Below are 13,405 nucleotides of genomic sequence, written 5' to 3'. Positions count from 1 at the left end.
GTATATTCACCCTTTACCTTTAACGACTGCTTGCTATGCTTCTCTTAGAGCACTATTCTTTGGCCGTTGGAATGATAGCGTCTCAGGGAACTTTGATGGAACTAATTTAAATGATTTTGAGAAATGTGAATTGACTCCCCTGGGATGCTCGCTTTTTGCAAATAGAAGTAGACCTAATGTTGCTTCTATTAGGCCATCTGATAAACTATCTCTTCCTTTCCAAACTCTAATTTCCTTTAAAATGGCTCAGATAGGCAATAAGGACGCTGTGCACCCTTCCTACTCTATTAATCATAGCCCCGATTCAGTCCCCTTTTGTGTACAAAGAAATGGCACTCGGCCAATGGGAGATTTTGAAGGTTGTGTGAACATTGTAAATTTGACTGGGGAGAACAGGCCTCTGTATGTAGGGGGGGCCTGTCTATTTCGTTTGTGGTAGTTCAGCATTTCCCTGGTTGCCCAAGGATTGGCAGGGAACCTGTTATTTAGGAATCCTGTTACCTGGGGTATTTGTAGCTAGTACATTGGAAGTTTCTAAGGCTCGCCCACGACGGGACGAGAACGGAGATACCCCTGGGCAAGTATTGGGAGATATAGCGAAATCAGTTGTGCCATTTTGGGGACAGATAGCAAACTCTGAAAACATTAGGGGGCTAGCAAGAGTACTGGAGAAAACCATCAACCGGACCACGGATATACTCTACAATATGACACTAGAACAAAAGGCAATAAGATTGGTAGCACTCCAAAATCTGATGGCATTAGATGTCATTCTGGCAGAACGTGGTGGAGTATGCAAATTAGTGGGGTCCGCTTGCTGTGTTTTCGTACCAGACTCTTCACCGACAATTTTTAAAGCAATACAGAACTTGCACATCCTTAGTTCTGAGGTGCATGTTCCTGTGGGAAATTGGAATATTAGCGCCTGGTTCTGGGATTCTCTACGATCCTGGGGTTGGAAGGTGCTTTCTGTTATCTTGGTTATTTTGGGAATCCTGCTATTCCTTTGTTGCTGTTTCCAATGTCTACCTGGTATATGTGCAATGCTAGGGGGGTGTTGTGCTCAAGCGGTGAGCACAGTAGGGCACAAAATGTACACCCCAGATACAGCATCTAAAGGGTTTGTGTTACAAGAGGTTCTGATGAAAAACCTAATGGCTATAGACATTACGGATAATGATTCAGGATGTATATATGACAATGCATGGAGTTATTTACAGAAGTATTAGAAATGATATTAGCACTTGGCATAGGCCAAAAGGAGGGTTTGTCGGAATTGAAACAATATTATGCCTCCTATTGCAACAATTGTATGTGTATTGGCCTACGGCAAGTTGTCTAAACATCATATGCGAACAAACTCCGCGGCAAGGTCTTGACCTTAGAGAAAGTAATGTAAGTCGCCATCTTGGATTAATCCGCCATTTTAGGTTCTCTTGTAATGTAGAAGCCACCCTGAACATCAAAATGGAGGCCGAATGACATTCTGAGTAAGATTCTGGCCGTAGTGACCTCCGTATGCACGAATAATTAATATGCCTGCAGGCCACTTGTCGGGGTCGCGAACTGAGACCTTGTCCTATTGTTGACCTAGGTGTAAATGTACAACTATATCAGCGAAACTAATCAAAATGTATATATTATAGGATTGACCTGGCTAGGAACCCATAGGCCCGATTTCTAGAATGGTTAACCCATGAGGGGGTTGGCCAAGGGCTGGATAAAGAGTATAAAAGCCCAAGTATTCCAATGTACGGTCTCTCTCACTAACGCAGTGAACTCTCGTTGAAGTTTGTGATGTTACTCTGAGAGCCGAATAGCTATCCGTTTGTCAATTGACTTTGGTAACTGTTGTAGCTTTTAAATAAAGCACTTGTATGTTCTTTGTAACCTGTGTTGGTGTATTTCTTTTTGGGCTTCCCGGCCTCATATTATTTTTCTGTTTCCACAACGGAAGCCTACAAAGAAATGAACCATGGAGAAAACATCCAAACGAGAAAAAATGGAGTAGACGCGATGGAGGAGCAAGCAACACCTATCGAGGCACCATTAAAAGAAGGACAACCGGAAAGATCGGTACCACAAGAGTTAAAGGCGAACCGACCCGAATCCTACCAGACCCCAAGCATAGACATTTAAAGAACAATAGAAAGCCCCGGAACTAACATGAAGGGGCCACTCGCAGGGGGGCAGTCAGGTCGGCAGTTAAACCGCTGTCGATGATCAAGGCATTAATCCACACTAGCACGCCCGCATTAGAAAACGAGAAATGGATTTCGAACTCAAAGACAATGTTGGGAGTAGTAGATCCCAGGCAATCAAAAATAGAGCTGCGGGAGCCGGGACAGAGGAAGACTGGTGAAAGTAACCTGAGCATGGCCTCAAACAATGTCTTCTCTGAGAGCATCACCGTGGAAAAGGATTTAGAGCCAGGGGAATGGGTGGATCTGCTCCACTCGACAGATGAAACGCCTGATGGCCCAAAAAAGATCAACAAGGCAATCACAATAAAACGGCAATATATTAAGAAAAAAAGCGGAAATCAAACAACTCAAAGAGGCACCCCAACCCTAAACCATCAAGACGAAGGAAAGCCGTAGCAAAATGAGACCAATTCAAGTACTAAAGAAGCAAAAAAACTAAAACGTGTGCGCATCAAAAAACAGGGGGCGAGCACGGGAACGACCCAGAAACCCGTACTAGCTAATGCAGCATTCAACTTCTTTAAAACCCACCAGAAAAAACGAAAATTAGACCCAGACGATGAAATATCCGATGCTGACATTTTAGAGGTAATCGAGGGCTTGTTCCCGGAAATTAACACAAGAAAAGCAGACACAGAGTCCGAAGCAATAACGATATATGAGGAGAGAGGGGTATCAACAAGAGATACGCGAAGGACACTTCAAGTAGAAAGCAAAGCGTATGAATCCAACCTCGCAGAATCACCCACGCAAAGCCACTTAACCCCCAAAGAAAGAGACCCCAAGAGCCAAAAACATACGGAACAAAATGCAGAGCCCAGCGGCGTGATAAACCAAGCGGGTGACGATAGAGTAAAACGCACTCCAATGGGAGGGCTAAATAAAAGAGATGAAGACGCAATGATCTCCCTACGGGGCGACCCCCAACACAGACTAGAGGAAGCTGCCCATGCCCGGAACTCTAGCAACACCGAAGGTATCTCGATGTCAGGGGTATGCCCTCAAGCGGCAAGTCCGATCTCGAGGAGGGGAAAATCGGCAGAAAAACGACCGCAGAGGCTTTGTCAGGAGATCTCAGTTATAACTGATGAAACAATTGAAGGCCGCCTCTAGACACAATCGCAACAAGAGGGGACTGCTCAGCCTAAATCGGTGGAAACAGACGAAAAACAGGTCCAATCACCCGAGACGCCCAGAATTGAACAGAGGGTACTACAAGAGCCCGACATTGGAGATGGAAGTCACTCAAGAGCTGAAAAGAAGGGGGGGTTGGAATAAACTTGGAGCAAAGGAAAACCTATGGCCGAGACTCAGATGGGAAAACACAAATGAGCGATCAATCCTGGCCAAAAGCCCACCTGCAGATGATAGAAAGAGGTGAAAAACAGAGAAAAACAGATAAAGAAGGATTAACTCCAAACCTTAATCCCTCCAGAACTTTGTTTAATAGTTCTGAATCAGTAGAAGGCACAAGTGGGCGACCGTTGGGAGCAATCTCAGCACAACAATTTATCATTTGCCCCAGCAGGGATGGCCAAAATACACCAGGAAAGCACAGAAGATACAGTGAAATTGCACCTGACCATCAAAGAGCATCACCAAACAAAAAACAAGATATGACCACAATTATGGCAGCGCTCACAATCGCGCTTGCGCCATTTTGCAAATTATATGAAACCATCGGAGACTCAACAAAAGACAATACAACGATTCTAGGCAAAATTCTAACTAAGATGGATTTCTTAGAGGGATACATCACGGCCATAGAGACAAAGGCAAGAAAGCAGGAAACAAATTGGGAGGGAAAATGGGCCACCCTAGAGGTAGAATGGAAAGAAGTCACAAGAGAGAAACAGCCGGTAAAACAGACTATGGACAGAGCCTCGCAGACAACTCCTCAGAAGGAGCTTGGAGAATTGGAACCAATTTTCACTAAGCATAAAATGACAAACACAAGTGAGCGACCTGCGCAACAAAACCAGAGCCCCAAGGTGGGAGCAAAAACCACGCCAGTAGTGACTAACCAAAAGCAAAAACTGGGTTTACGACTGGCAAACGACTCAAACAAAGGGGCGAGGGACACAAAGAAAAACGAGACCTCAATCACAACGAAGGAAGTGGAAACTATTAATTTAACAAAAAGGCCCTCAACTCCACCTTGCAGGAGCAACCCCAGGGCAAAAAGCCAACAAAGGACAGTAACATCGCCCAAAACGACGGAGGAATTTTTGAGGACAAGCGCCCTGTTGGACCTGTCAATCTACAGCGACATGGAATTAAGAGAAGAAAACGCTAGAGGCGCAGATGGACTGACGGAAGAGCAGCCATGGGAGCCGACAAGGGGAAAAGAAATAAGAGGCAAAAAGGTGACAGGAAAAACCGCACCAGCATCTCCTGAGGAGAAAGACTCTCCACAAAACCAGAAACAATGCGAGCGGGGTTCAACCCCAGTGAAACAACAACAACAGCAACAGCAGGAAGAAACCGCAAGGGGAAGAGACGAGAAGGAGACCAGGGAAAATCCTAGTAAAACACAGACAGAGCACTCCAAGATCCAACTTAACCCCCAAAAGGAGTTAAGAGTCTTTAAACTAGAGCAAACGTCCTGTAAATCCAAATACATAGTGCTGAACAGAAAAACAGTACTGCAGATAATAAGTAGAATCCACTGTCTACAACATCTAAAGACTGACGACTTCGTATTAATAGAACCATACCATAGGGACCAAAAGGCCAAAACGTACCTACATATCAAAAGCAAGGCTGTAAAAGAGGTCACGGATAAAGCATATAAGGACCTGCAGCAAGCAGGTTATACTCTGGCTGAACTAGAGCTAAACAAAACAGGCTGGAAAGAGCTACTCATAAAGAAAAATTCTGAAAATAAAGTGCATTATATATCCCGCACAAGAGACTTATATAACAGAAAGAGACAGTTTCCGATGTACCGCACAGGATATGAAAGCAGTCGCCAACAGGAGTGGGAAACGCAGGAACCAAGGAATGAGAGATTCAGAGGCAGAGATATTAAAGGAACTGAAGATCGTAAGGAAAAGCACACAGAGAAGGGGTGACAGTCACGTGACAGAAGGGAGTGCCGGAGAGAAGAATCGCCCAGTAAGCCACAGACACCCCGAACAAAGAGAGAAGTGCCAGATCGAGAGGTCAGAAAAGAAAAAGATTGAGAAACAACGAGGGAAGAGACGCAAGTACACAGAACACCAAAAGGTCCATGGAACTGGCTAAAAGCAACGCTAAATCGGCACACAGAGAAATAGCAATCACCAGGAGGTGGGACAAAAGAAACACTGCCTCCAACAAATAAGGAAGAAGCCAGGAAAGGGACCATAAAGCGAGATTTTCTTTCCATGGCCTCCTGGAACACGAGGGGCCACCGGCACCTGACAAACCCGGAGAATCAGGATCTAGGGGCATTCGATATCCTATACCTGCAGGAGCATTGGCTAACCGAGAAACCGGCCCTAGATGGCTTTGATATTACATTCTCGCCAGCATCAAAGGGCCTGTTTGGACGACCATCCTCAGGGCTATTGATAGCCATAAAGTCGGGGGTCGGAATATCCCGAGTAAAAACCATAGTCGAATCGTACAGGGTACTGGCAATCCTTGCGACATGGGTGCAGGAAGAACTTGGAGGAAAGGGAATGGAAAAAGCAAAAATCGCATTAATAACGGCATATTGGAACCCAGAAAGAACTACGACAGCAGATTTTTGCAATTTAGTAGAAAAAACAATTGATGACATAATGGTGGATCACCCTACGGCGCATATAATAATCTGCGGAGATCTAAATGCAAATTGCAGGACGGATAAGGTAATAACACAATCTAAGAAGCTGAAATCCCCAGCAGAAGAAAGAGGAAATGCATGGATGAGGCTTATGAAAGCGAGAAATCTTCACAATGTCGATGCACTGAAATCATGGATGGTAAAGAATCACACATGGGAAAGAGGCGTATCCAAAGCCAATATTGACTACTTCTTTGTCTCTAACAGTCTAGTGGCAAGTATTCAAGACTACACAGTGGCCAAAATGAAAGAAAGCGACCATAATCTTGTGGCTGTAGAATGGCAAGCAAGACGGCCGGAGCACGAGAGATACAGCAACTCCATAGAAGCGAACAGCCAACAAACCCGCATTCGGCTGACTGCAACTAACATCGAATGCATAACTGAAAAGTACAAAAAGAAGGCCGCCCTACGAGGAAAAGAGAACAAAACTCCGCACTATGTTCCGTTCTTATTGCAGTACAGGACGAAATTGCAGGGTAAAAACCAAAGGCAAAAGCCAAATAAACATATATATGACAAAGAGGTTGTACAAAGGAAGAGAACCCTGAGAAAACTTAAGAGACAAACCATAAAAGAGAACTCACCAACAGCATGGACCGCATTGAAACAAGAAAGTGCAAAATATAAAAACTGGATACGTGGTCATAGGCACGCGATGTACCAGAAAGACGCAGAGGAAATGCTGCGCGCTTTAAACACAAAAAAAACTGGAGACTTCTGGGCGCTCATTAACAAAGCTGACAAGAAGGCGGAAAACCAAATAGTAAACGCGGTGAGTGAAGTGGCCTGGGTGAACTTCTTTGAAAATCTGTTCAAGGCACAACCACCACACCCTCCAAGAAGCAGGAACTCAGGTCAAACCGCTTGGATCGACATTACATCAAAGGTCGACATAGAAAACGTCATAAGGAATTTAAAGAAATCCAGGACCCCGGGGCCAGATGGATTAAGTAACATCGACTTAAAACAAAACCCGGAGATCTGGGCAGTCCTAATCAGTACATCTTCGAACAGTGTAGACTGACAAAAACGCTCCCGCCGTCTTGGGTAAACGCAGTGGTGGTGCCAATCTTCAAACGAGGGAATCGAGAAGAACCGAGTAATTATAGACCAATTGCACTACTCGATATAATAGGCAAAATTTTTGCCACCCTCCTTCTGATCCATTTTCGTAGCTGGGCCAGATCTTCACCGGCAAATTACCCGTTTCAAATGGGGTTCCTAAAGAAGGGAAGCACTACAGTAAACATCCTCACCCTAAATTTGATAAAAGCCATGGTCAAGCAAGGAGCGCCGACTGTGTTCATGGCTTTTGTGGATCTGTCTCAGGCTTTCGACAGAGTGGACAGACGGAGACTGTGGAACAAATTGGAAAAATGGAACTGGACCCCGTGAAGGCGTTATATACCAACACCAAGCTAAGAGTGCGCCTAAACAATCAAGGCCTGCAGTCGCAAGAGGTGGAACAAGGAGTAAAACAAGGGTGCCCTCTGGCCCCAGCCTTGTTTATTGCTTTTCTAGGGGACCTTAAAGACTCGGACGAAGCAGTAAAAGCATTTCCTCCAAAGCTGGGTAAGACCAATATACCACGTCTACTATACGCAGACGATCTAATATTATTAGATCAAACCCAAATCGGCTTACAACGACAACTCGCCAATTTGGCACAATATACAGAGCAAAACAACCTCAAAATAAACAAAGCTAAAACAAAAATATTGATATTTGGAAAAAAGGCTAAGAAAACATCTGCAGGCTACAAGTGGGCATTGGACAACGTAGAAATCGAAGTGGTCCAAAGTTTCAAATACTTAGGAGTCCACATCGATAATTCGGCAAAAGAAGTTACAATGCAGAAGATCCTGTGGGAAAAAACAAAATATCTTGCGGTCCAAATGAAAATGTTAGACCGAAAATATGGCAAGTTCTCCCTGGTCCCGACGATTGAGTTCTATAAAGGGAAGGTGGTGCCAACCTTGACATACGGCATGGGAGCGACCCTGAGCATTCCTAAGAACATATGGCGGAAACTTGAGAGCTACATCTGGAAAACGGTCCTGGGTCTGCCAAACGCGACCGCAATGGAACTTATCAGAAGAGACTTAGGCCTACTCTCTCTAGAAGCCACGGTAGAATTAAATGCAATGCAACTTTGGAGAAGCACTCTCATTAAGGACAGCTTGCCTATTTACAAGATAGTGGCCGATGAAATAGCAAAACATAGCCTGGCTATTTTAAACAATTGGACAAACAACCTTAGAGAAAAGCTCACTGATATCGCCTGCAATGAAGAGGACCTTATAAATAACCCTACAAGAGTGAAGTCAAAATTGGAAGACCAAGACTGGATGGAAACGTTGGAAAAAGTGCAGAAGAACAAACTGACTAAAGATCTGCCTCCTAACTTCAAAAAGTTAAAAGAACCAATGAGATACTGCAGCAAACTTCCAAATAAGCAACTAAGAAAAATGTTCATGACGGCACGTTTCAATCTTCTACCAACCCGGGAAATCCAGTCGATCAGAAGACAAACGAACGAGAAGTCCTGCCGACTCTGCAAACAAATAAATGAGATTGAATCGATAAAACATCTGCTTTTATATTGCCCAGAGTTAAGTAAAACAAGAGCCACATACCTGACTACCCTATCTACAGATCTTTCTAGAACACTAGAAGATGCAGATGCAACATGGTGGAATAGGCTGATGTCAGGGGAGAAAAATAAATGGACGATAGCGACCGTGAAAATTTTGGAATGTGCATTAGAATCAATTGCCTCTAAAGTCCCGACGCTGACCGACGACGAGGCCCCTGACCTGGAATCTACACTCTAACAGGGAAGAGGAGGAAACCAGGCGGTTTGGTTCTCAACTGTGGGACTGCTGCACTTTTCTGTCTTCCTCTGTCGCTCTTCGTGTGGCTCTTGTTAGTTGACCAACATCACCTTTTTGTAAAAAATGTTAAGGCAATTATATACGAATAATAAAAAAAATTAAAAAAAACAAAAAAAAAAGATCCCAATTCAACATATTGAGGGTTCATGTGTCTGTTACATTACAACACTCCAGACAACGCCTCTACAGCCAACTTACACAACATCACCACCTGTCCACTCCCTGCCTTGGCCCCTTTCGGGATACCAATGCCCCTATGCCCTCGACAAAGACACTGTGGGGTGCTTCCGAACTGCACACAGCAACAAAGGCTAGCTATCATCTGGGGTCAGACTGGGCCATGTAATTGTCTCAGGCACCAAAGAAAAAGTGGCCCTCACTTGCAAATGGCTTTTCATTCCTTTTGTGATACTGTTTGAGTAGTACCCAGGGGAGCTTTTTGATAAAGTGACGTGCAAATTGTACATTTTAAAGAATATTTATTCAGCAACACTGGTCAAAACTACTAGTCGCAGCAGAGTAAATTAACTCATCAAACTGGCCCACATGGGCCAATAAGGGTCCCAGTGACTTTTTCTTTCTTTCACCAATGCATCAGGGCTGGACCCCTGAGCTGCTCGGGGCTGGCCCTCTTGACTACAGCAAAAGAAACTCTGCTGCAAGACCAGGAGCTCTGTGTGTAAACCAGCTGACTCGAACACTAAACTTTTTCTTTCTTTTACCAATAAATCAGGGGATAGCGCAAACGCAGTCCCCCACTACCAGAAATAATGCAGTCGAGTACCCTGCATTTGGGTACATCGCAGGGGTCAGAAAATCCGATGTGCAATGGATGAGCCTCACCCTGAGAGCTCTGCCTTTCTGATCACAGATGCTCCCCTGCCAGGTAAGTATGAGTTGCGAGCAAGAGGGCAGGGGTTGGGCGGCGGGGCCTGTTCTGGAGGCCCCGCTAAGCGAAGGTGAGAAGGCCGGCACTGACCCAGACCCAGCCCTCCCAGAAGCCCTGAGGGTCTGCAGAGCTGCCTGCCCCACGGGCAGGGGGAAGCTCCGGCAGGCAGAGCCCAGCAGAAGAGGCACATTGTAGCACAGTTCATTTCTCCCATCAGGCCCTGCTCAGCCCGAGATTTGCATAAATTCGGACCTGGCGGCCAGCCAGCAGGCCCAGTCGGATAGCAAGCAGGCCTGGTGCAGTGGGCCCACTGGCCCGTCGGCCCCAGGCGGGTCCATGGCCCTCCTGAGCCGACAGGTCACCCCGCTTAAATAGAGCGTCTCGGGTGGGGTGCCCCCCATCAGGACACGGCAACGCCATGAAGGCAAGGCCCGATCGGTGCTCGGACGGGGCCGGCGGCAGCCGGTAGCCAGACCCACCCTCCCCCATAAATCCCCAGGAGCTGCTGTAGCCAGAGCCCCCCCATAAATCCACAGGAGCTGCTGGCTGGGCCTTCGTCAGGTTGGAGGGCCTCGGCGCGAAAACAGAGCACTGGCAGGGTGGCTTCAAGAACTACCGGGGCACCTGATAGCATGGGGCGCACATGGGTGGCGGGGGAGGGGGCGGCCGGGTGACATCCATGGGGATACACACCATAGCGTTTTTTGCCAAACCCTTTTATAAGACGAGAGTCCTCTCCTCCTTACCTTGTAGCACAGTGGCAGGCTGACTGTTGGCTGCTGACTGTGGCCTGGGTCGTCGTCGCCTCGCCTGGTGGTCCTCCTCAGTGTGGCTGTCCTGTGTGTGGGCTGGGCACTGGTCTGGCTGGTGGTGTGACTGGTGACTGAGGTCCACTGGTGCACCCCAATAAATCATGCCCAGCCAGGACCAGGGTGGGTCAGAGGCCCAATAGCATCAGTCACGTGCGTCACGCCGTGATGGACCTGGCGGCACTGAGTCTGGGCGGGCACGAATTTTCATTGGCTTGTTCTTCCCCCAGGCACAAGTGGAAGTTGTTTCAACTTTGTAAAGAAGTGCAACAACAAATTTGTTGTTACTTCCTCCAAAGTTGAAGCAACTAGTGTGCAATGTCACTGGACCCCAGCTCAGCCCTGCAGGCAGACTGCCCCCCCAGGGTCAGGACTCGGAGGGAGGCGGCAGGTGTTACAATTGCTTTAGTGTGTGCAATTGCTTCAGCCGCCTGCCGCCTCCCTCCACAGATCAAAGTAAACGTTCAACTCAGCCGGCCCGAGCAGAGCGCGGACCGAGCACCACACGGCACCGGCCCCCCACGGCCGCCGGTGGCCCGCCACCCATTTTGAATGATGCTGCCTGCTTGCTGCACATGCATCTGCATGCATCATAAACTATGATGCATGCATGATGCAATCATCAGAGCAAGGTTACAACATCTAGTGTTAACTTGCTATGATGATAAATTGTGTGCAGACACTGCAGAGGGAACATTGGTTGCGAGTCCAAAAAGCATGGTAACCATGCCTGCTTATTATGTTGCAAATGATGTTTGGAGCCAAATAGTGCAACCTCTGTATTATTGGCATTTAGCAACAGCTGGTTGGCACAAATCCAAGCTTGTACCTCCTTTAATCACTGTTCCACTAACTCAAAGGTCTCCTCCGATCTCTCTACTATCAGGAACACTTGAGTATCATCAGCATAGGAATGGGATTTAACATGATGTTTCCTAAAGATGTCCATAAGAGGTTTAACATATAAGTTAAAGAGGAGAGGGGGAAAGTGAGGAACCCTGTGGAACCCCACACATTTGCATAAAGGAGTCTTACAGGAATCCTCCAAGGTTAACCCTTTGTTCCCATCCAGTCAGGAATGGCTCAAACCAGTGTAGGGCTTGTCCAGAGATCTTTTCAACCTCCCCAAGCCGCCTCAGCAAGATCTTATGATCTACCGTGTCCAATGCGGCAGATAGGTGCAACATAATCAATAAAGACAAGCCCCCAAGATCTGCTGTTTCCAGGAGGTCGTCCCAAACTGTCAATAATGCAGTCGGTCCCGAATCCTGGTTGAAATCCTGATTGTAGAGGATCCAGTAATTTCTCCTGTTCCACATATTCCTTTAACTGGGACGTAAATATTTTCTCCCATATTTTTGCAGGCCATGGTAATACTGCCACTGGTCTATAATTTGGGAGGTTCTTAGGGTCTAAATTAGCTTTTTTCAGCAATGGGGTGACAACTGCCTTCTTCAGGTTTGTTGAAACTATGCCTGTAGTTAGGGATTTATTCACAAAATCTGTGATAAAAGGGCAAATATCCGGAGCCACTCGTTTAGCTACGGATGATGGAATCGCAAATAATACATCATTCGTAGCTTTCATTTTATTAGTGCAACCTAACCATAATGTCCCTTTAACAAAGTTTTTGTCATTGAATTTCATGGCTTTTTATTAGTGCAACTTAACCATTACGTCCCTTTAGCAAAACTTTTCAGTGAATATATATATACGTAGAATGGAGATAAGATAAGCAAATTCTGTGAGAAAGCTGGAAAAGCAGCAAGACATACAGTGCCCAGGGAAACAACTGCTGGTGATAGAAGAAGAAAAATTCTGAATAGGAAATGGATAGAGGAGCAGGCAGTGTTCAGCGCTGAGGGGCTAGTGGGATTTACAGAAGATTAAGTCAAGCAACCAGATTAACTGTGCAGAGATGTATGCGCATTGCATATAAGCAAACTGACAGGTCTGTGTGTATATGAACAACCTGATAAAGTACAGAAACTCACTTGATATTCATTCTGTTTCAGAGGCAAAAGCAGCATGCCTGTGGACATGCATAGAATAGGCAACAAGATGTACTAAAATGCCATTGTCAATAGATGACACCTCCACAGTGTTCAGCGTTATCTGTGAAAAGTGTACTACAAGTTTCCACCACCTTGGAATACCCTCTGCAACCCTGTCACCCTACATGCATCCATGATGGTCAACCCTGCAAGGAACATGGACATTTCCAAGAAGGAATCCCAGCCCTCGAACATCCCCCAATGAATGTAGGACACTTGGACTCACCTAGAGTGAATAAAAAGGAAAGCAATGTATTTTATCCAAAGGAAGCTGATGAAACACCGGAGAAGATGCCACCTCAAGTTTATTTTGATCACCAAAACCGAGGTGATCTTTGTTTCGATGCACAAACCCTGGAATGCAGGCCGCCACCAATTTCAAATGACTGCGGTGACTCAGCTGAGACTTGATGGAATGCATAAAAGGAACTGAACCTGAACTCACTGCTGCAACCAAAAAAATCAGAGCGCTCAGGCTTATAGCAACTCAGGACCCCATAGTTATCAAGCAGATGACCCAATTGACAATGGGCATGGAAGAAGAAGGAGGAATTGGTGATGACAACAACTGACTGGTGATGCTTACTTCATGGCCATTCCGCTGGATGATCCACATTTCTCAAGCTATAGTCACCATCCTCATCTCCAGGATATTATTTCCATTCAAAAAGCCAAGTAATTGCTACATGCTGCGTGTCCTTCTCCCAAAATAAAAAGATGTTCTTTGTAGTAGTGACAGAG

General features: G+C 46.0%; 1 protein-coding gene and 1 non-coding gene across 2 annotated transcripts in view; both read right to left on the bottom strand.

Annotated features, from left to right (window-relative positions):
- Positions 1–13,405, bottom strand: part of MYO3B (myosin IIIB) — a 3,387,754-nt gene that overhangs the window by 1,687,783 nt on the left and 1,686,566 nt on the right. The gene's annotated exons all lie outside the window — the stretch shown is intronic.
- LOC138490478 (U1 spliceosomal RNA) lies at positions 9,643–9,806 on the bottom strand. The gene has a single exon (XR_011275484.1). It is a non-coding gene; the product is annotated as a U1 spliceosomal RNA (small nuclear RNA).

Source organism: Ambystoma mexicanum, chromosome 9, assembly GCF_040938575.1.
Source record: "Ambystoma mexicanum isolate Mex_15411 chromosome 9, UKY_AmexF1_1, whole genome shotgun sequence".
NCBI lineage: Eukaryota > Metazoa > Chordata > Amphibia > Caudata > Ambystomatidae > Ambystoma > Ambystoma mexicanum.
This window is presented reverse-complemented; position numbering and strand designations above follow the sequence as displayed.